Genomic DNA, 24,070 nt, shown 5'->3' on the forward strand with positions numbered 1-24,070 from the left:
GGGAGACAGGGACACGCCCCCTCCCCAGTCGGCATCAAGCCTATGTGTTCTTCCCGCAGGCTCGCCCGGGCCTGGGCCCCCGCCACCACCAGCAGCAGCGGTCCCTCCCATCCTCCACGCCTGCACCCACACCGGGCACCCTGTTCTTCCTCGGCGTCTCCCACGGCTGTGCAGCCCTGCCGGGTGCCTGGTGTTCACCCCAGACTCGACCACAACCTTCCAATGGCAGGGGCCAGGCCTGTCGGCCTGGGAAATCCTGGTGAAATGGATTCACAAGCGGGTGGACTGCAGCCCCCTCACCACCTCATTTTACCCCTTGTTTCCCGGGGAGAGTCCCCATCCCCAGCTGGAGGCCAGGTGTCGGGGACAAGGACTTCAACTCCCACTTGTCCTGGGTAGCCCCTTCTTCTCCCGCCTCACGAACCCCAGGGTCTCAGGGGATGCATTTCTCAAGGCTGGGAGGACTCCTGAAGGACCCCCGTCAGGCCTTGCATCCTGCCCAGTGTGCACACGTAATGAACACGCACACGCTAGGGACACACACATGCAATGGATATGCACACATGATAGACATACAAACACAATGAACACACATGTAACAAACACACACAATGAACACGTACATGCAATGAACACACGGAGCTACCTAAGGCGCACACACAGGTGTTCCCATCAGCCCTGCCACACCTTATCCGTGGACAGATGTCAGAACGCTCAGGTGTGCAAACGGCAAGGGGGGGCCGACTCCAGCCTACGTGTCCCTGAGCCCACCACCATTTGGAGCCCACCACCCCAGAGTGGCCCTTAAATTCCACTGGTCAGTGACTCACCAAAGATCACATAGTCCTTTAGGTCCCTCAGCGTCTCAGAATCTTAAGGGCTTCTTATCCTCCTTCACGTGATCACCACCTCAAATACCCACGAAGTTTGGGGCCAGTTAAAGAGATGCCAGATCTTGGCCAGGCCCTCAGCACCCCGGGATGCTCCCCCCAGCCTCTGACCCCCAGAGAGGGTCTGGGCAGGGCAAGGCCCCTTTCTTCAGCCAGCCAACCCAGGGACACCCGGAGGAGCTCGGATCTGGGCCCGCCCCTGGTCCAGCGTGTGCCGGCACTGCCACAGAGCTGATCTCAATAAAGGGAGATTCCCAACTCATCCAACTGCCCTGCAAAGCTGAGGCCACCTTCCTGAACAGCAAGTGGGTGGGCTTCTGAGGATGGGACCAGGACCCCCACCCGGGGGGCCAGGAAGGAGGGGAGGGAGCTGACGGCAGAGGCCCAGGACACGGTCCATTTCCCAGCTCTCTGCTCGTTCTGTCTTCAGCCCAGCCAACCAGCCCCAGCCCCCTCTGCTCAAGCCTCCACAAAGGTCAAAGGCCCCAGCTTCCAAGGAACAAAACAAATGTGTATGGGGCTCACGTTGTAGCCAGACACTGTTTGAACATTATCTTACTTAATCCTCAGAATGACTTGTGGAGGAGGAAATCACTGGGCATATCACAGATGTAGAAACAGACGTCCGACGTTGCGTAACTCACCAGTGGATGGCCTGTCCGACTCCACTGTGCTCTTTGCTCCAGCGGCACCAACACACCATCACATGTCCACACACACCTCACAGCCCTTCTGCTGCCCTGCCCTGGTCCCCGCTCTAACTCTCCCAGGCATAACTATTACCATTGCCACTTGACAGACAAGGAAACTGAGGCACAGGGAAGAAAGAAGCAAGTCACCTATAGCCTCACAGCTCACAAATGGCAGGGCCAAGACCCCAGCCTGAGCAGAATCCAGACCCTATAGGCATTCACGCTCACCCTTCTGTCTATAAAGCTCCCTTTCGGGAGCACCGAAAGCAAAGGAAGCTCCCAGGTATCAAAGAGGAAGCTGGCATCGGACCTCAGAAGTGATACGGCGTCCGGTAGGAGGAAACAGAACTCAAATCTCTCCAGCTGAAGCCCAAGCCACCGGGAAGAGACGCCACCCCAGGCCCGAGGCCTGAAGAGCTGCTCTGTTGGACCCACGTGTGGCTTGTTGGTTTGTTTGCCTGTTCATTGAACCCGGTGTCAAGATTTAAACATGGAGATGTTACATATGAATCCAGATTTGGGACTTCTCTTCCTGCATTTCTCTTCCAGGATGAGCTGGAGCTGGGCGGCGGCTGCCCTTGTGGACAGGACAGTGGCCTCCAGTCGGCAGCTGGCCCGGCCCCTGTAAAGGTTAGTTACGTGCATGCCCCAGGGAAGAGCCGCCGTCTCGAGAAATCAGCCAAGTCCGATGCTCCCATCCCCATCAGCTCCGGCTCTGAGGCTTAAAAGGGCCATTAGAACTCATCCAACCATAAACAAGACCAAAAGACAACCCTCAGAATGGGAGAAAATATTTGCAAATGAAGCAACTGACAAAGGATTAATTTCCAAAATTTACAAGCAGCTCATGCAGCTCAATAACAAAAAAACAAACAACCCAATCCAAAAATGGGCAGAAGACCTAAATAGACATTTCTCCAAAGAAGATATACAGACTGCCAACAAACACTTGAAAGAATGCTCAACATCATTAATCATTAGAGAAATGCAAATCAAAACTACAATGAGATATCATCTCACACCAGTCAGAATGGCCATCATCAAAAAATCTAGAAACAATAAATGCTGGAGAGGGTGTGGAGAAAAGGGAACTCTCCTGCACTGCTGGTGGGAATGTGAATTGGTACAGCCACTATGGAGAACAGTATGGAGGTTCCTTAAAAAACTACAAATAGAACTACCATATGACCCAGCAATCCCACTACTGGGCATATACCCTGAGAAAACCATAATTCAAAAAGAGTCATGTACCAAAATGTTCATTGCAGCTCTATTTACAATAGCCCGGAGATGGAAACAACCTAAGTGCCCATCATCGGATGAATGGATAAAGAAGATGTGGCACATATATACAATGGAATATTACTCAGCCATAAAAAGAAATGAAATTGAGCTATTTGTAATGAGGTGGATAGACCTAGAGTCTGTCATACAGGGTGAAGTAAGTCAGAAAGAGAAAGACAAATACCGTATGCTAACACATATATATGGAATTTAAGAAGGAAAAAAAATGTCATGAAGAACCTAGGGGTAAGACAGGAATAAAGACACAGACCTACTAGAGAATGGACTTGAGGATATGGGGAGGGGGAAGGGTAAGCTGTGACAAAGCGGGAGAGAGGCATGGACATATATACACTACCAAACGTAAAACAGCTAGTGGGAAGCAGCCGCATAGCACAGGGAGATCAGCTCCGTGCTTTGTGACCGCCTGGAGGTGTGGGATACGGAGGGTGGGAGGGAGGGAGATGTAAGAGGGAAGAGATATGGGAACATATGTATATGTATAACTGATTCACTTTGTTATAAAGCAGAAACTAACACATCATTGTAAAGCAATTATACCCCAATAAAGATGTTAAAAAAAAAGAAAAGAAAAAAAAGAATTCATCCAGTCTGCACCCCCTGTGCCCCCATTGATTCCCACACTATTTGTTCCCAGATCTGGCTGGGATTAAGCACTTTTGTGTGTGTGGTAAAATATACATAACAGAAAATGTACCATTTTAACCATGTGTAGGTATGCAATTCAGTGGCATTAAGCACATTCACATTGTTGTGCAACCGTCACCACCGTCCATCTCCAGAACTCCATCATCCCAAATGGAAACTCTGTACCCATCAAACACCAGCTTCCACTCCCTTCTACCCCTGGCAACCACCTTTCTACTTTCTGTCTCTCTGATTGGACTACTCTAGGGACCTCACGAGTGACATCATACAAGATGTGCTCTTTTGTGACTGGCTGGTTTCACTTAGCATGATGCCTTCAAGGTACATCCATGCTGTAGCAAGTGTCAGATTTCACTCCATTTTAAGGCTGAATAATACTCCGTTGTGTGCATACAGCACATTTTGTTTAGTTATTTGTCTGTTGATGGATACTTGGGTTGTTTCCACCTTTTGGCTATCGTGAATACTGCTGCTCTGCATATCTGAGTCCCTGCTTTCAATTCTTTTGGGTATTTGCCTAGGAGCAGAATTGCTGGATCATATGGTAATTCTATGTTTCCCTTTTCTGAGGAACTGGTGAAGCCCTCTTGACAATACAGACTCCCAGGCTGCACCCCATCAGCCTGAGCCCCAACTCTCTGTGATCGGAACCCAGGAGTCGGGCTACGTAAAAGGCTCCCCAGGCGATTCTTAGGTAGCCAGTCTATGGCAACAGGAGTCTATTTAAGACACACACACACACACACACACACACACTTCTTTATAGGTTAATTTATCCATTAAGAAAATTAACACCAAAACTTTAAAAATAAAGAAAATGAACAAAATTCATTAATTCATTAAACCAGTATGTGTAGAGCATCTAGTAAATGCCGAGCACTATGCAGGTGCTGGGGACGTGGGGACGGGCAAGACAGACGGGGTGTCACCCTCTCGGGGCTTCCTTCTTTGGGTGCCCAATCTAGTGAGGAAGACAAACATCAAAGGCTTGATTTCAGTGGTTCTCAACCCCTGGGCAATTTGTCCTCCAGGGGACATTCAGCAGTGTCTAGAGATATTTGGAGTTGTCACAACTGGATGAGGGTGCTACCAGCATCTAGCAGGTAGAGGCCAGAGATACAGTTAAACCTTGCCTAATGAGCAGGACAGCACCCCACAACAGAGAACAATGTGCTCAAAGTGTCAATAGTGCTGAAACGGAGAAATGCTGCTTTATTTAATGACCATTATGACCAACACTCAGAAGGAGTGCGAGGTTTGGGAGAGACTCGCTAGTAATGGGGCCACAGTGGTGGTAGTAGGGAGGTGGCAAAGGTGAGTCAAGGCTGGAGGATGTGACCCAGAGGCTGGAGTAACGAAGGGCCGGTGGGTACCACACAGCCACCTGGGGCTTCCTTCGTCCTTCTCCTCACTTCCTCATCCCCCAGAACAGGGCAGGGACTATGGCAGGCAAATCAATGCTCCTCCAAAGTATCCCTTAATCCCTGGCACCTGTGAATATGTTAGGTTATGTGGCAAAGGAAATTAAGGTTGCAGACTGAATTAAGGATAATGACAGGGACATTATCCTGGATGATTTGGGGGGACCCGATGTAACCAGAGTCCTTAATTTTGGAAGCAAAGGTGGGAGAGTCAGCTCAGAGTGATGTGATGTGCGAAAGACTAGACCAGCTGTTGCTGGCTTTGAAGAAGGAAGGGGCCACGAGCCAAGGCGTGCAGGCGAGACCGCTAGAAGCTAGACAAGCAAGAACACAGATTCTCGCCTAGAGCCCCCAGAAAGGAAAGAGCCCTGCCAACACCCTAGTTTTAACCCAGTGAGACCCAGGTCAGACTTCTGACCTCCAGAATTGACCCCTCTGCCTGTTGAAGTCCTGCTCTTTCTTCAAGCCCCCAACCTTATGCCCCTTCCAGGGCTGCCCTTGAGAGGCAGATCCCTTGTCTGCCCACAGCCCTCTCCCAGCTCAGCCCAGACCTGCTCCATATCCTTCCAGAGGGTGGGGCAGCTAACACAACTGGCCTGGACAATTGCAAGCTTTTGTTAAGTTATGCTGACTGACTGGTTAAGTGAATATTTGCTTAGCACTGAACTAGATGCTACACGCTTGGTCCTCAATAAGGCAGTTACTAGCCCCATTTCACAGATGAGAAACCTGAGGCTCAGGGAGAGGAATTAATGGGGCCAATGGATGAACCACACCGCAAACAGGAGCATGTATCTTCTCCAACCCACACTGACTGGCAGCCACTTCCCGTCTTGAGCATCCTTGGGCTTTATTCTCTTTACCAACCAGCCTACGGTTGCTCACAGTTTACCTTCCACAGGCTAAAAATGAGACGGCCAAGAGGACAGAGTGCCTACCTTCGTGGACGTCCAGCTCATTCCACGCTTAAAAGGGCAGAGCTGAGTGAGACCACTGGGGGTGTGGCTAGGCAGGTGGGGGCTGCATGGAGGAAGGGCGCCCCAGCCAGGGAGGGGATGCCAGCAACACAGGCTGGGAGCCAGACAGGAGGGCTCCTATCAGAGGTGAGAAGAGACCAAGATGTCAGGCTTGTGGACATGGGCTGAACTCTACCCACTCATGGCTCTGGGGAAGGCACCAAAGGACCAGGGCAGCAGGTCTCTCTCCTGGGTGGGCAAGAGTCCAAGCAAAACCTGGAGAAAGGTGGGCGACAGGAAGATGCAGCCTCCAGAGAGGAAGTTGCTTACCAAATCACTTCTGCTTTCTCCAGCCCCCAGGGTCTCCCTTGGCTGCCAGCAATGGCCTCGTGCAGGTACACCCCAGATGGGCCGAGGGAAGTGTGATAAGGGGGTGGCAGGGCAGGAGGAGGGAGAGTGGCCAGCAGGAGGGCAAGTCCTAGCAGGGATGGAGCGCAGGACTTGGGGGAAAAAGCAAAGTAATAAAGAGCTACTGTGTCTTAAGCATGGGCCAAGTGCTCATAACAGGGTGAGCTGCTGAGAAACGAGCTGGCATTTCTTTTCCTCCTGTGGATGCGCCCAGGGAAGAATGAAAAGATCAGGACAGAAAACTGCCATGAGAAAACTGTCACTGTGGGGGAAGAAACTGGCTGTTATTCTTGTTGCTTTTACTGTTTTCCAGGGAGGTGTTCATGCTTTGCAGGCTGAGGACTGAAATGAGAACAACAGGGAGACAGTACGGTGGGGAGGCCTTTGCCCCTGCTGGATCCCAGGGACAAGGGGCTCTGAGCTGTGAGGGACCCGGGACCAGCCTGACACAGGGGAGTGGAAAAGCGCAGAGACCTCTCCTCCAAAGGACACTGACAAAATCGGCAACAGCAGTGACCCCGATGGTGTGAGGTCTTATTTGCTGGATTCCTTTGAGCCCTGGGGCTTCTCGTGCCATCCATGGAAGGGAGTGGGACAGACCTTTGCAAAACAATTGACCTTGAACTTCTCATCAATCTTACAGTATATCTGATTTGGAAGTTAGAGAAATGTGGCATTTCCTGTACTACCAGAGTCAGGGAGCTGTTTGTTAAGACGCCCTCTCATCTAATCCTCACATCAACCACACAAGGTAGGTCCTCTTACTGGACCCATTTGACAGGTGAGGAAATAGAGTCTCAGAAAGGCAAGAACCTTGGCTCAAATCACTCAAGCGGTTTGTGTCACACACCCAGGCATCCTGACTCCTACTCTAATGTTCTCTTCCTCCCTGGTCAGAGAAAGGTTCCTTGGGGGAAGCTGAGAAAGGCTCTCTGCATTTGTTGGAAAGACCTTCCTTCACACCCTTGAATCAGTGGTTCCCAATGTGGTCCTTGGACCAGTTGCACCAGCATCACTGGGGAATTTGTCAGAAATGCAAAATCTTGGGCCCCACCTTAGATCTACTGAGTCAGAAACTCTGGGAGGGGGCTCAGTGGTCCGTTTTAATGAGCCTTCCAGGTTGATTCTGATGCACAGTCAAGTTTGAGAAAGCCCTTGAGCATCATGTGGGAAACGGGACAACGATAGGACCACTCTTTCTGGAAATTTCTCTCTCTGACTTATTTCTGCCCTGCCTACTTCTTTTCTAGATCTGAAAAAATTCACAGCAGTTTGGACCAATTTGGTGATGCTGGGGTCCGACTCTGACAAGAATCCCGGTCCCTGTCCCCATAAAACCACTTACCCGGCCACTCGCCGGTGTAGGAAGGCAAACTGGATGTGGACCCAACTGTTTCCAGAAATCCAGAGGGAGACACTGGAGAGAAGCTCACCAGTGGCCATGGGGGAACAGGTTGGTGAGATGGCCTCAGGGGCCCACCACACCCGGCACCAGGCCCAGGTCTGGCTCCCTACGGAGCAGGCGGGACCCACCTCAAACCCCACCCGAATCATCAGTGCACACACCCTATACTTCCTGGGTACCTCTTCCCATTCTGACCTCTTCCCTTTGGACCTTTATTGTTCTCTGGAACCCAGAGAGAAGAGCATCATCCCTGGAGATAGGCACACTGGGATCCGGAGAGCACCTGATTCGTTTTGTGGGCCCTGAGGAAGTGGAAGCCGGTCTTCCCATGGACCACATCCTCCAGGACAAACTTGTCAACTCACACTGGAAAACTGTGTTGGTGAGTGCGGTTCTAACGAAGGTGAGCAGGAAGAGAGAATCATTTAAGCTGACCCACAAAGACAGGGATTATTACCAGGATCACTGGAGCCTCTAGGAATCCAAGGAGAGGCAGCCAAGAGCAGCTGGGTTTGTGGGAACAGGAAGGCTGTGGAGACACAGAGAACCCGGGGCTGGGGTGTCTCTGCCTCTCACTCCGCCATGTGCCTCTCTGCAGACCATGCCAGGCTTACTCACCTCTTTGCATGGAACCCAATTGGCTGTTGTTGTATAACGAAGAAACTGACTTTGTCCCTGGTTCCTGGTAGGTGATCTCCCAGTCCTGGGGATTTTCCGAGTGATGGGGGTGTGGGTTTTATTCGTGGTGGGCCCCCGGAACCACACCCGAGCTCATGCTAAGGAGACGACTCAAGCTGGGGCTGGCCATGCCAGAATGACCAACCGTGGGCTTAGAGAGTTGGGGCTTTGAGCCAAATGGTGGTACCCAAACTTCGGGGAGGGGAAGGGGGCTGGAGACTGGGTTCAAACGCGTGGCTAATGATTCAATCAATCACGCCTAAGTAATGAAAAGTCCAATAAAAACTCTGGGCACCGGGCTTGGGTGCACTTCCTGGTTGGTGATCATACACTGGTGCCGGGATGGTGACGTGTCCCTAGCAGACCTTGCCCTATGCATCTCCCACTTTCGCTGGTTCAGATTTGTATCCTTTCGCTCTGATAAAACTGTAAATATAGCGCTCTCCTGAGCTCTGTGAGTCGTCCTAGTGAATCATCAAACCTGAGAGGGGTTGGGGGAATCCCCAAATTTTTAGCCAGTTAGTCAGAAGTATGTGTGGCCTGGGGACTCTCAAACTGGTGGCTGTGGTCTGAAGTGAGGGTGGTCTTGTGGGGATTGCGCTTCCTCTGCGGAGTCTTTGCTCACTCAGGGTAGTCAGTCTCAGAATGGTGTTGCAGCCGGCAGGCCCCAAAGCCCCCTCCCTGCCCATCTGCCAGAATCCTGAGCCTAGAGTCCCAAGGAGCAAATCTGATTGGCCAGCTCACCTTTTCTCTCCAGGCACGCCACATGTCGTGGGCCAGCCTAGGCTCTGAAATTACCCAATCAGCTCTGGCCCTTGTGGATGGGGCGAGATGGAGGGGCTGAGCGAGCTTTGCCCGTTCAGTGCAGAGGCCCCCAGGTGGTGCCAGATGTAACTAGAGGCAGCACAGGCGAAACCACAGAAACAGCTGCCCTCTCTTCCAAAACGGTTTAGGGCACTGCTGGTTAAAGGCACAAGGACACAGGATGGAGGGGGGCCCGGGCTACAGGGGCCCCAGGATTCCCAGCAGGGCCTCTTCCTCCTGTCACCTCAGAGCCCCTTCCTCGGAATGGCTTGTGGGTCACCAAGCTTCCAGGAGGCTGGGAAAGGTCATGTTAATGCCAGGGACCAAATCTGTTAGAAATTCAAATTGTGTTGTAAAGCAGGTCTTTAGACCACGCATCTGGGGGCTGGGGGGTGAGAACCATGAAAACTGGAGGAGCTGCTCTCAGCGCATTTGGATCAAGGTCTGGGAGGGTCTCAAGCATCCTGGTGACTGACTGTACATGGGAAGGATCTCTCTCTGTGTTCCCAGCCACAGAAGCTGATGACTCAGCCACTCCAGCCGGTCAAGTGGAAGGCACTATGACAATTTTGCCTGTGACATCTGTGGAGCTAAAGAGTCTGTTCAATTCCTTTCTAACCAGGTGAGTTTTCAGGACTCAGTTTCCACAGCACTGCCAGCAGGGTTGGTTTTCCAGAAAATATCGCCACGGGGAGGCCGTGGGTGTTCTCAAAGGCCACAGGCAATGCGGAGGAGGCCAGTTTTCCTGGTGGGGTAGGTGGACCCTGTGTCTGCTTGTTTCTATGCTCGCCCTCCCTGCCACCAATATTTCTGTCCCATCCACCTGGGCTCTGTCCCCTTTGCCATTGCCAGAGTGGCACCCGCAGCTGAAGCTGAAGAGGAGGGTGTATCTCACTGGTTCAGAGTCTCTTTTCATACAGCCCCAAACAAGGCAAGATCCCAATTATAGGGCCATTCGGGACTGCGTCACTGAGTGACTCAAGCCTTTTCAAAAGGGACATGACTCCAGCCAAATGTACTTGAGGTGACCTCAGCCTGCAGGGGACTTTCTCCAACCCAATGCACTTGGCAACCACTGTGAAAGGGAGACGGGCCCACCCCTCTGGCCTCAGTTTCCTCACCTGGGATGGGAGGGGGAGGAGGGGGCGGGGGAGGGTGATGCCAGGTCATGGCAGCAGAACCCTTTTTTTTCAAAAGAGTGTTTCTTTAAGATCGCATTAGTACAGATGAGAAGGGAGCTGATCGGGTGCGTGGGGCAAGGGGGATGGAGCTTGCAAACCCAGGGCCAGGGGCCTCGTTCTATTTTTGTAGGTCTCACTTTCTAGAACTATCCAGTACCCACAGGGTCTCTGCCTCAGGACACCCTCTCTGTGACGTTTCCTGGACGCCCCCTGCATCTAGTTGACTCCCCCCTCCATCCTCCCCTGTCCTCCACTCCTCCGTTACCCCACCGTCCCAAAGCGCTGGAGCTGGGAGGTCAGGATCTGGTGGCGACAAGTGGAGACGCCCCCAGAACTACCCGCTGATGGAAACGTCTGGAAGAAAACACAACACGAGGGGCTACCAAAGGCACCTCTGGCCCAGAATCTCCTGTGATGGGAGCTGTGCCATTTAAGCGGGGCAGCCGAGTCCACGGCTCCTCGGGGCAGGAAGCATCCGGCAGCCCTGGTGTCTTCAAGTGTGTCCAGCGCCATCCTAGCTGGCAAAGGACCCCAGGAGTGGGCAAGAGAGGGAGGAGGGCAGGGCTCGGGGCACAGAGCCTCTTCCCACCCAGAGGGGCTTGCTACCTTCACACCACCACCACCTGAATTCATCAGAATCCAGGATGAAGCCCTGGGCTCCAATCAGAAGGCTGACACTGGTGCAGGCGCAGCCAGGCCGGGGAGCACCTGCCCACACTCAGCGAAGCAAGGAGGACGGGACAAGACCGGAGGCCTTTCCGGGGCCTGTCTACCCGCCTGGGAGCTGAACTCCGCGGCTTAGTTGGGGCTTCCGTTGTTCACAGGGACCCCACCAGGAGGGTGGGCAAAACCACGGTGGGCAAACAGAAGCAGTGCATTCCCACACCCCAGGCCTCAAGGCCGGCTGCACCCTCCATGGGACCAGACATGGGGAGGCAAAGACACACAGGGATCCTGACCACGGAACGTTTCGTGGTGCCACAGCTGTCAGCTACCAGAACCTAAAACCTCCAGGATGTTCTTCAAAGGAAGCGCGGTACTGAAGCGGCGAGAGGTGGGGAGGGGTGGGGAGCAGCACGGGGCGTGTGCGGCCTGCAGGCAGGTCCCAGCACCTCCAGGCCCCACCCCATGGCCACGCCGCAGCCGGGTTTCCAGGGCAGAAAAGCCTCAGCCACAACCAGAAGGATCCCACAACCTCAATTAGGAAAACCCAAACCAACACCAGGCCTGGTAACTGGTTGCCATGGGGCTGGGGGGACGCGGCCCCTCCCCATCACACGGAGCCTGAGAGAGGGGAGGCCTCCGGTGTGGCTTTGCGGTGGGAGTGGGAGGGCAGGGGGGCCCGGGGACGGCCCCTCCAGGAAACCCTTGCTGCCAGGGGCAGCACTGAGACTGGGCCACCTTGACCGGAGGCTGCTGCCCTTGTGCTGGCTGCGCTGTTTACCAGGGGTTCTCACGCCCACGGCCTCCGGCCTCTTCACTGGAGTATGATAAGTGGCTATCACAGCATGTTATCTGAGCCCTGCCACACACAGGGTCTTCCCCAGTCACTCAGTGTTTTCTCTTGCGAAGGAAGATGCTGCTACCCAATCTGCACCGCTGCGATAAGAGTTAGAGTCAAGTGTGCAAGTGCCCAGCACACAGTAGGGGCTCACTGGATGTAGCCATTATCAATACCACCACCATCATCACCACTGCCACCCCATCACCACCATCCCCACCCCCCCAACCTCACCATCAACATCACTGCCACCCCCCCATCGTCCCCACCACCACCCCCATCCCCACCACCATCGCCGCCGTCAACATCATCCCCACTACCACGATCACCCTCACCACCACCACCACCATCACCATCCCTACCAACACCACTACCACCATCATCATCACCCGTCACCACCACCACCATCACGACTTCTGTAAATGAGATAACTGAGGACACAGAGCTGGCGAGGGACAGACAGCAGGTCTAAAGCCCAGGTGTTAGGACTCCCAAGTTCAGCCATCTCTCCGCCCTATCACTGCCCCCACCCAACACACACACACACACACACACACACACACACACACACACACTTCCCCATCAGCATGATGTCAGCCTCTGTCCTGACATTTACCAGAGGTGCCACAGGAAAGCCATGCAGGAGGGTTACCTGATTTGGTGCCCGTGACTTCTCTGACCTCACCTGCTTCTACTCCTTCCTTCCCTCACTCCAGCCATCCTCTCCTCCTCTTGCTCCTCACATACCCCATGGACCTTCCCACCTGAGGACCTATGTATGCTCTACCTCAGGAGTCAGGAACTTTTTCTGTAAAGACCCAGGTGAAGTCCCTGAGTCACAGACAACATAATACGTAAACAAATGAACATGGCTTTATTCCGATAAAACTTTATTACAAAAACAGACAGCAGGCTGTTGGCCCGGGGGTCACAGTTCACCTGAGTTCATCTGTTCCTGCTACTCCCTCTGCCCGGAGCCTTCCTCTTTCTCCCTGGGAGAAAACATCCCAAGTGTTAACACCTTCCCCTCCTTTAGCCTTTTGCACAAATATCACTCTCTCCATGAAGCTGACCCTGCCCACCTTTTTTTCCCTAATAAACATTTTTTCCCTAATAAATAAAATTGATACTTTAAAGGGAACAATTCAGTGGCATTTAGGACATTCACGACGCTGTGCTACCTCCACCGCTGCCTAGTTCCAGAGCATTTCCACGCCTCCAAGGCAACATCTGCTGCTCACCTGTTCTAACACTACAGGCTGTACCCACCCACTGCCTGCCTCTCCGGATCCCTCTACCCTTCTTTTACTTTGTAGGTTTAATTTCGACTGCACATATCACTTTGTAACATTCCACGTGGCTTATTGCCTGTGTCCACCCCTCCTTCCATTAGAATGCAGGCTTCACAAGGGCAGGGATCTTGGTTTTGTTCCCTGCTGTCTCCCAAACACCCAGAACAGTGCTTGGCACATAGTAAATGCTCAGTAACTCGTTGACAAATAGACTGATAAACAGATGGAGAGGCAGGACCACAAGGGAAGAGATGGTTTCCAAATGAACTTTATTATTTTATTTTTTATGTTTTGGCCGCACCACACCACACGGCATGCAGGATCTTAGTTCCCCGACCAGGGATCAAACCCATGCCCCCTGCGGTGGAAGCTCGGAGTCTTAACTGCTGGACTGCCAGGAAAGTCCCCCAAATGGACTTTAAAACAATAAAACCACATCACACACCATAGTCTTTCCCGAGCCTGAATTTTTTTCCCCTGAAAATGGGAACACAACACCATCTATGGGAGGGACAGGGCACACACCGCCTCCCCAGCCCTTCCCCTCAGGTGTGCCTCCTCCCATCTTACCATGTCAGTTATCCTGACCCCGGACCAAGAGCCCTTTCTCCTAGGGCAGCATGGAAAGAGAGGGGGCTCTATCAGACGAGCAGCGTTGGACTTCTGAGTCCTCTGTCCACCAGCTGAGTGACCACAGGACACCTTCCCAATCTCTCTGAGCCACAGTTTCCTAACAGGTGTAATAACCAAATGCCCTTTGTCAGGGTCAGATAGAGAGTGTGCTTAGCACAGCGCACCGGGCGGGCGCGAACACGATTTTAAGCCGTCCTGCTTCCCATCTCGGCTCCCCAAGCATCCCCTCCCCGTGGCTTTCCCCGTTCCCCCCTCCTCCTCTCTGTCTCTTCACGAGTTGAGTGAACATTTCCTTCAGGAGAAAACAGATGCCCCTGTCCTCTTGCAAACACTAATGACCTTCTTTAAAATGTCCTTTCCAAGGAAAATCATTTCCCAAATGTACTTTCAGGCTTACTATGCTTTTGCCCACACTGGTTTTCACAGTTGAGAAAGTCTGGCCACAAAAATTAACTTCTCACTGCAAAAGTAATCCCGTTCTCTCAGCAAAGCCCAAATTTGGTCACTTTTGTCTTCACTATGTTTCCTATAGGTTAAAGAAAAGAAAGTGTGTGGGGGGGGGATTGGGGAGTGGGAGGGAGGTGAGCTGACCCCTGAGAAAAGCCACTGGCATTGAAAGTTGGCCCCTGCAGCACAATTGTGGCTATTTTGTTAGAGAAATAAACAGGACTGTTTGCTCATGAAGAAATGCCTCAATTTTTCAGAAGATACTCATAAAAATACTTGCATTTTCCTGTGAGTAATAATTACTTCTGCTGTCCCCAGAATTTCTGCATCATCTACTTAAAAGAAGCTGAACAGACTCTTTAGAAATCCTTCCCAATCAAATCCACCTAGCGACCTGGGTATGTTATGATGTAGCTATGACTGTGCACACAGAAAGGCTGGGAATCTGAGGTGTAAAGAGGCCAGGGCGAGCCAGGCCCCAGCCTGAGCGCTACAGCAACATAATTTCTGAGTCTCATGCTACCATAGCGAAGTGGATTTGTTTTGCAGATGCGGAAACAAGCCCAGAGAGGCCAAGAATCTGGCCCAGGGTCACACAGCCACTAAGTGGCTAAGCTGGAATTTGAACCTAAGAATGCCTGGTTCTTAATTCCTGGTCCTCGAGGCTGACATGGGATTAGTTCAAGGGACAGATGACAACTAGGCCCTGAGAAAGTTCCCCCCAAGTCTGAGGCTATGGAAGCCCCAGACCAGCACAGCACAGCAGCACCTATAGACAGAAGTTTGCAGTGCAGAGGTGAAGTCTCCCAAACTGGGGTCTAGAAGAGAGTTCTTGATCCCCACCTACCTTCCCCCAAGCATGCGCTTCTACCCCTCGGTAAATGGTACCACCATTCACCCAGCCACTTAGGCCAAAAGCCTAGTGTCATCCCTGATCTCACCCTCTTCATGGCCCCTGTGGTAAACAGCCTCCATGATGGCCCAGTGATTCTTGCCTCCTGGGATTCACAGCCTGTGCAGTCCCCTCCCACACTGAACCTGTGTAACCAAAGGGATGTGGTGGAAATGACAGTATGACTCCACGGCTAGGTCGTGAAAGTACTGTGGCCTCTGCCCTGCCCTCTCTTGGATCACTTGCTCTGAGGACACCTATGGAGAGGCCCACGTGGGGAAGAGCTGAGACCTCCGGGAAGCAGCCGGCATTGATTTGCCAAGCCATGTGCAGGAGCCACCCTGGAAGCGGGCCTTCCGGCCCCAGTCAAGCCTTCAGGTGATGGCAGCTCCGGCTAACATCATGACTGCAACCTGAGACCGTAAGCCAGCACCACCCAGCTAAGCCACTCCCCAATTCCTGACTCACAAAAACCATGAGTTAACAAATGTTGATTGTTGTTCTAAGCTGCTAAGTAACCTCTTACACAGCGACAGCTAACTAACAGTCTTTCACCTGCAACCATCCAGCAAGTCCTCCAGGTTCTCTTTCCAAATGACATTTTCACTCTGCCATCTCCCTGCCCCTCCAAAGTGGGCCACCGCCCTGATCCAGGCCACCATCACATTTCACAGGACGGCTGCAGCAGCCTCCTGACGCCTCCCTGCCTCCATCTGGTTCCCGTCCAATGCACCGTCCATCTTGCAGCCTGTGTCATTCTACAAAAGCAAACCACTTCCAGTCTCTCCAATGGCTCCCCATGGTCCTTGGGGTGAAACCTGAACCCTTCGCCGTGACCAAAAGGCCTGCAGGCTGAAGCCCACCTGCCTCCCCATCCTACCTCATCTCCTGGTTCACTCCGTGCCAGTCGCACTGGGCTGCCTTTGGTTTCCCAAATACACCAGTTCCTCCCCTCCCCCGCAACTCCGAGTCCGTGTGCCCGGCTGTTTCTTCTGCCTGAAACATGCTCCTCATGACTCTTTTCTTTGGTTTCCATCTGAGAGATCACCCCCTCCGAGAGGCCTTCGCTGATTCCCTTGTCTAGCAGATACTCCCCATCACGTCTTGTTTATTCCCCTTATAAACTGTAATGACCTTGAATTATTTTATTCATTTATCTTTTAGGCCTGCTTATCGTCACCCACCCACCCCACCCATTAGAAGGTTACTCCTCAAAAGCTGGCATCATGACTATACCTAGTGCCTGGCACCGAGCAGGTACACAATAAAATGTTCTTAAATGAATGAGTGAATGACTCCCCCGTCTTCATGTGACCCCAGGAAAAATCCCTGTCATTTCAGAGCTTGTAATTCCCAACAAGGAAACTATTAACTAACTTCCTGTGTGACCCTGGGGAGTCCCTTCCCCTCTCTGGGCCTCAGTTTCTTCAGATGAGGAGTTGGGCCCATGAGCTCTCAGGGCCCATGGGTCCTTGCAAAGGACCCAAGAGCAGTTAAGCCACACTCTGGGAAAGGTAAAAAGAACCCCATTTTTTGTGCTACTGGACTGGACCAGAGGGCCTCACCTTGGGTTCTACAGAGCCGGCACGTTGTCCTTAAAGCTCAAAATAGCATCTCTACAGGAAGAACTGCTTTCTTTAAGGACTGTCTAAATTCCTGACCCAGTAAAGCGCACAGGCTACTTCTACCATGAGCACAGGTACCTGGGGATGAACCAGAGCACCTGTGTTCTCTGCAGGGACCTGGGGAGAAGCCCACCACTCGCTGCCGCAGACCTTGGCCCTGACCTTGCGTGTTCAGCCCACAAAGATGTGCTGGGCATCTGGTGCAGACCCCACTGCAGGCGATCACTCACAGAGGATCAAAGACGGTGCCTGGAGAGGTGGAGCATCCAGCTGCGGACTCACAGAGGCAGAGTCTGTGCTGGGGTCCCATGACCCTTTCCCTCCTAATTCCCATTACACAGCAGAGACAATGGGAGCAAGGCGGTTGGCCTTACAAAGTCTTTGTCTAAAATGCTTCTTTAGTTGTAAAATGGCCAAGCAGAGCTCTATTTGGCAGATCAGATTTCTACCCCTAGGAATTCAGAAACAAACTTGAATACAGAAAGGAGAGCCAGCTGCAAGTGAGTAGGACATGGTTGTTTTAATTTCCTGTTGATGCTATAACAAATTACCACACATTTAGTGGCTTTAAATAACATGAATTTATTATCTTACAGTTCTGGAAGTCAGAAGTCCGCAATCAGATTCACTGGGCTAAAACCAAGGTGTTGGCAGGGCTGATTCCTTCTGGAGGTTCTAGGGAAGAATCTGTTCCCATGCCTTTTCCAGCTCCCAGAGGCTGCCCGCATTCCCTGGCTCATGGTCCCTTCCTCCAGCTTCAAAGCCAGCAACCACTGGTTGAGTCTTTCTCAAGCTGCATCGCTCTGACCTCCTTTTCTGTAGTCAGATCTCCCTCTGCCTCCCTCTTACAAGGACCCCTGTGATGACATCGGGCCCACCAGGATAATCCAGGCAAACCTCCCCATCTCAAGATCCTTTAATTAGTGTAATTAAGCCAAAAAATCCCTTTACCAGGTGGGTAACTTATTCACAAGTTGCAGGGATTTGGATGTTGACATCTTTGGGGGCCCTTATTCAGTTTGCCACAGTGGTGATTAAGATGACACGTTCCAGGGTCGGACTGCCTGGGTTCACATCCCAGCTGTGTCCTTTATTAGCTGTGTGACAGACTCTGGGCAAGTACTCAACCTCTCTGAGCTTCAGCTGACTCTTTTCTGACCTCACAGACACAGGAGTCCTGAGTTGATGCATGTAAAGCACTTAGCACAGTGAAGAAAGCTCAATGAGAACGGGCTGTAATTACTCCCTCCTCTCCACCAGACTCAGAACTAATGGACGCCAGATCTGGGAGGGGCCTTGGTGATCACACAGCCCTGCCCCTCAATGAATAGCTGGGGATACAGAGGCCCAGAGAGAAGTGAGTCATGCAGGGCGCACTGCATTTTCTCAGGCAAAGCCCCAATACCCTCTAACAACCACCTGGCACAGACTAGCCAGAAGAAGCATCCAGCAGGACGGAGGCCATGGCCCCCCTGCACCCAGCACACTGCCCTGCACCCAGTAGATGCTGGCGGATGCTGCAGCCAGAGAGTCACACGGAAGGGGGAGGGAAGTGCTCCCTAGCAGAACGCCAGCAGGAAGCACCTGCAGGTGCAGTGCCCTGGCCAGAATCTCACACCCGTGGTTCCCACCCTACCCACCAGGCTCAGGGGCCAGGGTCAGACAAAACGCATCTCCCCAGGAGAGGTCAGCAGGACTCATCTCAGCTAGGGACATCGAGCCCCATGTTCCGGGCCAAGAGAAAGCTCTGGACTGCAAACGTCAGCCGGGCCCCTTGCTTCCTTCCCGCTCGGCGTGACCTCAGATTGGACACCTCCTCTCTTTGGGCCTCTGTTTCCGCATCAGAAAAGAGAGGTCCTGGACCAGATTACTGATCCTCAATCTGCAATCCCTGCTTCCATGGATTTCAGAGAGTTCTAGAGAGCCGTCCATGGACGTAAAACTGAAGCACGTGCCCAGCTTGCTCGTCCAGATGTCCAAGTTCATCAGTGTGTGCGGTTCAGACTAAACGGACGTGTTTGGAGGTGTCTGCGATCAACAAAATGGGGAAAACAGTGACTCACCTCACACAGATGCCCTAGTTAGCAGGCAAGTTCCTCCACAAAAGGAGAGAAGAATCACCAAGGGCCCTTGGCAGAAGCTCAGCTAGGCTCTGCTGCATCCAACCGAAGAAGGCTGACTCACCCCCAAAGGTTTCCCCTCCCACTAATCTAGCTTACGCAGGCACTGCCCCCGATGGTCCATTTTCCCCCACCATCATACTGTCTTCCAGCTGACACCCAGGACTCCTAGAACACCTTTCCAAGGACCTTTCTCTTGGTCTCAGGGGCAGCTGAAAGCAGACTTTCAAACAGAGAGGAGGTGGGGTGGCCTCCAGGGCAAAAGCCAGGCCTTCACTTGCTTCCTCACTGGGGAAGAGTTCCTGCCTCAGGGCCTTTGCACACGTCATTCCCCTGCCAGATACACACTTCCAGTATTTTTTTTAATGAAATATTTCAAGCTTAAAGAGAATTAAAAAAATTTAAACATATATCCACAGGTTTTGTGAAAATAATTCATTCATCCACTCTTTGTTGAGAGACATGGGTTATTTCCAGATTTTTACCATCACAAATAATGCTGCTCTGAGCGCTCTGACACATGTCACCCCCACTTCCCCAGACAAGTGTTCAGGTCTCAGCATCACATCATTCCCTGAACCCCCTCCCCATCGATCCAAGAGTTATGTCTCCGTGTTTCTCTCCCACTGCTCCCCAGAGTCCTTCCTTCAAAGACTTATAATTTATGTCTTAATTAGGTCCCATCCGAGGCCACGTCGCTTTTGCTTACCAGCACTCAGGGACTAGGACATGCTTCCAGGCCCACGGCAGACCTCAGTTAGTGTCTGCAAATGAGTGAGGGAACGAATGAATGAGTGAGCAGAGGCAGCGCCTCAGAAGCAGGCTGTGCTGTGCTCCTTTCTACCCGGGACTCTGAGAGGTGACCCTGGCACATCTTCTGCCTGCCCCTTGCTCTGCCCTCAAAGGGATGGGAAGGGGCCAAGAATCCCCTGGGGACCTTGGGTTCCTCAGGCTTCTGAGAGCCCTGAGCCCTGAAGCAGGGAGCCCTGGGAGCTGGAGGGTCAGAGGCTCTAGGCCAGGCCCTCAGTGCCAAGCTCAACGTGAGGTTCAGGAGACCTTCACCTGGGCTTTCCCAGGGCTCCTAGCAGCCAGGCACCCGGTCCAGCTCCACCTCGGCAGGTCTGGGGAACACACTTCCATGGCCATGTCCAGTTGTGGGAGGCAGCTGCTCTGGGAACCCTGATAGCTGGGCCAGGGGCCGCACCTCATTCCTGGCATCCCTGTGCAGCTGAAACAGACCAGCCCCCACCTGTTGGCCACACCTGACCTTGGGTCAGGTCAAGGAGCAGGGCTGGGCAATGCACCTTCACTTGCTATCAATCACTTAGGATCTCTGTTTCCAAAGCTTCAAGAGGAAGTGCTGGAAATAAGAGAACTGGGTGGCAGTCGAGGCAACAGTAATAATAACACCCGTGAGCTGCTGTTGCTGAGCAGCGTCCTCTATAGGCTGACCTCGCTCGATCCTCCCCCTCCACTCAGCGAGGAAGGTCCAGCTGTGCCAGATGAGGAAACTGAGGAATGGTGAAGCATTCTCCTCTTGCTTCAGGAGGTGCCGGGGCCTTAACCAAGCAGGCTTAGGGACCAGCCAGTGAAGCAGACTGGAGACAGACGGACAGACCATGACACTGTGAATGGTGATATTCTAAAAAGACAGGCAGCACAAGCCTCCCTGCCGGTCCATCCGGGCCCCTTCTGCTGCAGATTTCTGGGCGCTCTGTCTGAAGTCCACCCTCCAAGCACCCAGCGCAGACCCACGTTCAGCTCCTGGCCGCCCACCTCTTTTCAGGTGTGTGGGCTTTGACAAGTTGCTTCCCTTCCCAGCCTCCATTTTCTTCTCTGTGAAATGGGCTACTGCTCGCTGGATTGGGAGGAACAGCTGAGGAAATGCATGGGAAGCATACAGCACCGCATGAATCCTGGTAGCTTCCCAGGTGGCCAAGGGAGTGAGGGTGGGGGACTCGGAAACTCCCTCCTGGTCCTGAACCTGCCCCACCACGTTCAAGGGACAGACACCGAACCCTGGGGACGGGGGTGAAAGGAGTAACCGCCACACACACACACACACACACACACACACACACACACACACACACACACACACACACACACACACACACACACACACACACTGGCCTTGTTCTGAACACAGAGGCTACTGAAAGGCACCGGAACACCCCAGCACCACAGAGTGGCGCAGACTGCCTGGTGGAGAGCACCCCAGGGCCCCGGGGTCGGGGTGACAATCACAGCCTGCCCCCTGCTCCCTGAGTTCCCTGCCCTGGGGCTCAGGGGTCCTGAGAGGAAGCCTGCCTGCCTTCCTTTCTCCATCCTTCTGACATTTCTGCTTCCTCGGGACACGGTGACTTTCTTTTTCTTTTATTTCACTCTCCTCCAACTCAGCATCACGGCCTGTATTCTGAGTCCCAGGAGCAGGGCCCAGTCGTGGCCTGGCCCCAAACCCCCGAATCAGAGCCGCCTCCTTGAGAGGTGGAGGGAGCAGAAACCCCCGGGGCCCCATACACAAGGCACTGCTGTCTCCTCTGGCTAATTCTGACCGTGAGGTTTCACTCAGCATCCCCATTTCAGAGGTGAGGAAACTGAGACTCAGAGCCCTGCACCGGCAACACCGGCAGGAATGGGAGACTTGGGATTCCAGCCCAGGTCTCTTGGCCTTTCAAGGACAAATACCTCAGCCGAGGCCAGCGCCGTCCAAGAGGAATAGAACATGGGCCACATGGGCAAACTTAGACTATCTGGCAGCCACATCAAAAGAGGAAAAAGAAATGAGTGAAATTGACTTTAATAACATTTCATATTTAACTCAATATATCAAATATCAATTCAACACATAATCAGTATAAAAAATTAGTAATGAGACACTTCACTTTTTTTGGTCATACTTAGTCTTTGAAATATTATATACACTTACAGCACAACTCAGTTCAGACTGGCCACATTTCAGGGGCTCCATGGCCACGTGTGGCGAGTGGCTACCAGCTTGGACAGCGCAGGTCTAGAGCAACAGAGAAGCACTGAAGACCAGGGGCAACCCATTCATTCATTCATTTATTCACTCATTCACTCAACCTACCAACCAACACTTACTGGGTACTTACAGTGGGCCAGGCGGGGGGCTAGGGGTAAGGACACAGTTTGAATGAGGAGGAATCAAGCCCTACCCCCACGGGTTTACACTGGGGAGCAGGCGGACATGGAGAAGGGAAGCCAGCCAGGGCAAGCCACACCCCACTGGCTCAGTCCCCAGAGTCCCAGGCCCTGTGCCTGTGAGGACACACATGGATGGTCACCTGCCAGGCCAGGGCATCTGACATGAGGTTTGGGAAATGTGGGCACATCACACCCTCTTCTTCTGGACATCAGAGTAACAGCCCCTCCCCCTCCCTGCTAAAGAAAACTTGGCACAATAATGTCCTGGCATGACTTCCATCCTCAGACCCCGAGGGAGTCCTTCGGATTCGTCCAAACCTGATGGAGGAGCTTCGCTCCCCACCCACTGACAGGGCCAGGCAGTGGCAGATCAAGTGCAAGTGGGTCAGGTGTGCCCCTCAGGTGCTGGGGAGGAGGCGGGCGGGGCCCAGGCAGCTGTCGCAAAAGACGAGGCTGACGGCCCCTGCCCGGGCCCAAGGCTGCTCTGCCTGCAGCTCCCACCTGGCCTGAGCCCCGGCAGCAAACCTTCTTGGGAAGGAAGGGAAGGAAGGAGAAAGGGAGACGGGGTGGGAGGGGCTGCTCTTTCCGCAAACTCCCTGCGGTCCTCTCCCGCATGCGCGGAGGAGCAGGGGTTCTCCGTCCCCCGGGCCTAGACAGGGACGGGCACAGAGCGGGCCCTCGGTACACAACTGGTGAGGGGACGGTGTGGCTCACTGGCGACAGAGCTGGGTGCTGGTAAAGGACTTAATACCTGGAGTCAGGGGCCTGTCGGTGAGCTGGGTCGCTCACTACCTGGGTGACCTTGGACCAAACACTCTGAGCCCCAATCTCTGCATCTACAAAATGGGGATAAGATCGTCTACTCTGCTGCTCAGGGTTGTGAGGAATACCTGAGAGAAATGCGTGTACAGCTCTTGGCACACGGCAGGGCAAGCACGCAAGCAATAGTAGCTCTCAACGTTGTCCTGAAGTTGCCGTCACCGGGGACCAAACACATCAGCCAGAGCTGCCCAGGGCTGCCTCTCGGGCATTAAACCCTGAGTTTTCCAACTTCCCCAGACTCTGGGTAACATCACACCGTCCAGCCTCCTGGCTCCAGAATGGCAGGGTGGAGTCTGCCCTTCCAGGCATGGTAGTGGACGCCCGCAGGAGCCAGGCACTGAGTGGCACCTTCAGGTAAGCAAGGACTCCGGCTCTGCCAGGGGAGGGGACCACAGACCATGCAACCCTAGGTGGTGAGTGCATCGGAGGAGCCCTGCCGGGTCCCAAACCCAGGAGACACCCAGGATTCTTCACTTTCGCTCCCCCACTTTATATTCCACACTGGGTCCATCCCCAGATCTGTGGTTTCTACAGCAAAACACATGCCTGTCCCCTCCCTGTTTCCACAGCTGCCACCTTGGACCAGGCCAGCATCAGCTCTTGTCACTCGACTGGACCAGCCTCCTCCCTGCTCTCCCACCTCTGTTGTCCCCCGCTTCAAACCATCTCGGCCCAGCAGCCAGAGCTATACCAACCCAAATCCAATCCTGGAATTCTCTCACATAAAGTCCTCCAATGACTTAACAACGAGCTTGGAATGATGTCCAAGGGCCTCGCACAGCTGGCCCCCACCACGGCCCAGGCCTGCACTCCCCTCCAGACAGCCTGACCTCCTCTAGTTCCCACGGAGACTTTCCAGTTGGTTCCCACCTCTGGGCCTTTGCTCCAGCTGTGCCCCCTGCCTGACCATCCCGTGCGGGCCCCTTTCTGACACCTCTGAGTCACGTGAGCCCCGTGGCGGCTCTGTGGGCCCCCCTCTACAGTAACACTTCCACCCGCAGAGTCTGTCTCATACTCATCTAATCCCGCTTCATCTCACTGACTCCACAGTTCTCATCACCATCGGAAATTACCACTGTTTACGTATTTATAGATTATTTCCATCTGACATGATCTTGTTTGCTTCATGGTTTACTGTCGGGCCACCACCCAAGCCTGAGGGCAGGGATGGCATGTGCCTTG

General features: G+C 53.2%; 1 protein-coding gene across 4 annotated transcripts in view; it reads right to left on the reverse strand.

Moving 5' to 3' along the window:
• GRK5 (G protein-coupled receptor kinase 5) overlaps positions 1-24,070 on the reverse strand; it is a 224,604-nt gene that overhangs the window by 120,386 nt on the left and 80,148 nt on the right. The window lies entirely within an intron of this gene.

Source organism: Pseudorca crassidens, chromosome 16, assembly GCF_039906515.1.
Source record: "Pseudorca crassidens isolate mPseCra1 chromosome 16, mPseCra1.hap1, whole genome shotgun sequence".
NCBI lineage: Eukaryota > Metazoa > Chordata > Mammalia > Artiodactyla > Delphinidae > Pseudorca > Pseudorca crassidens.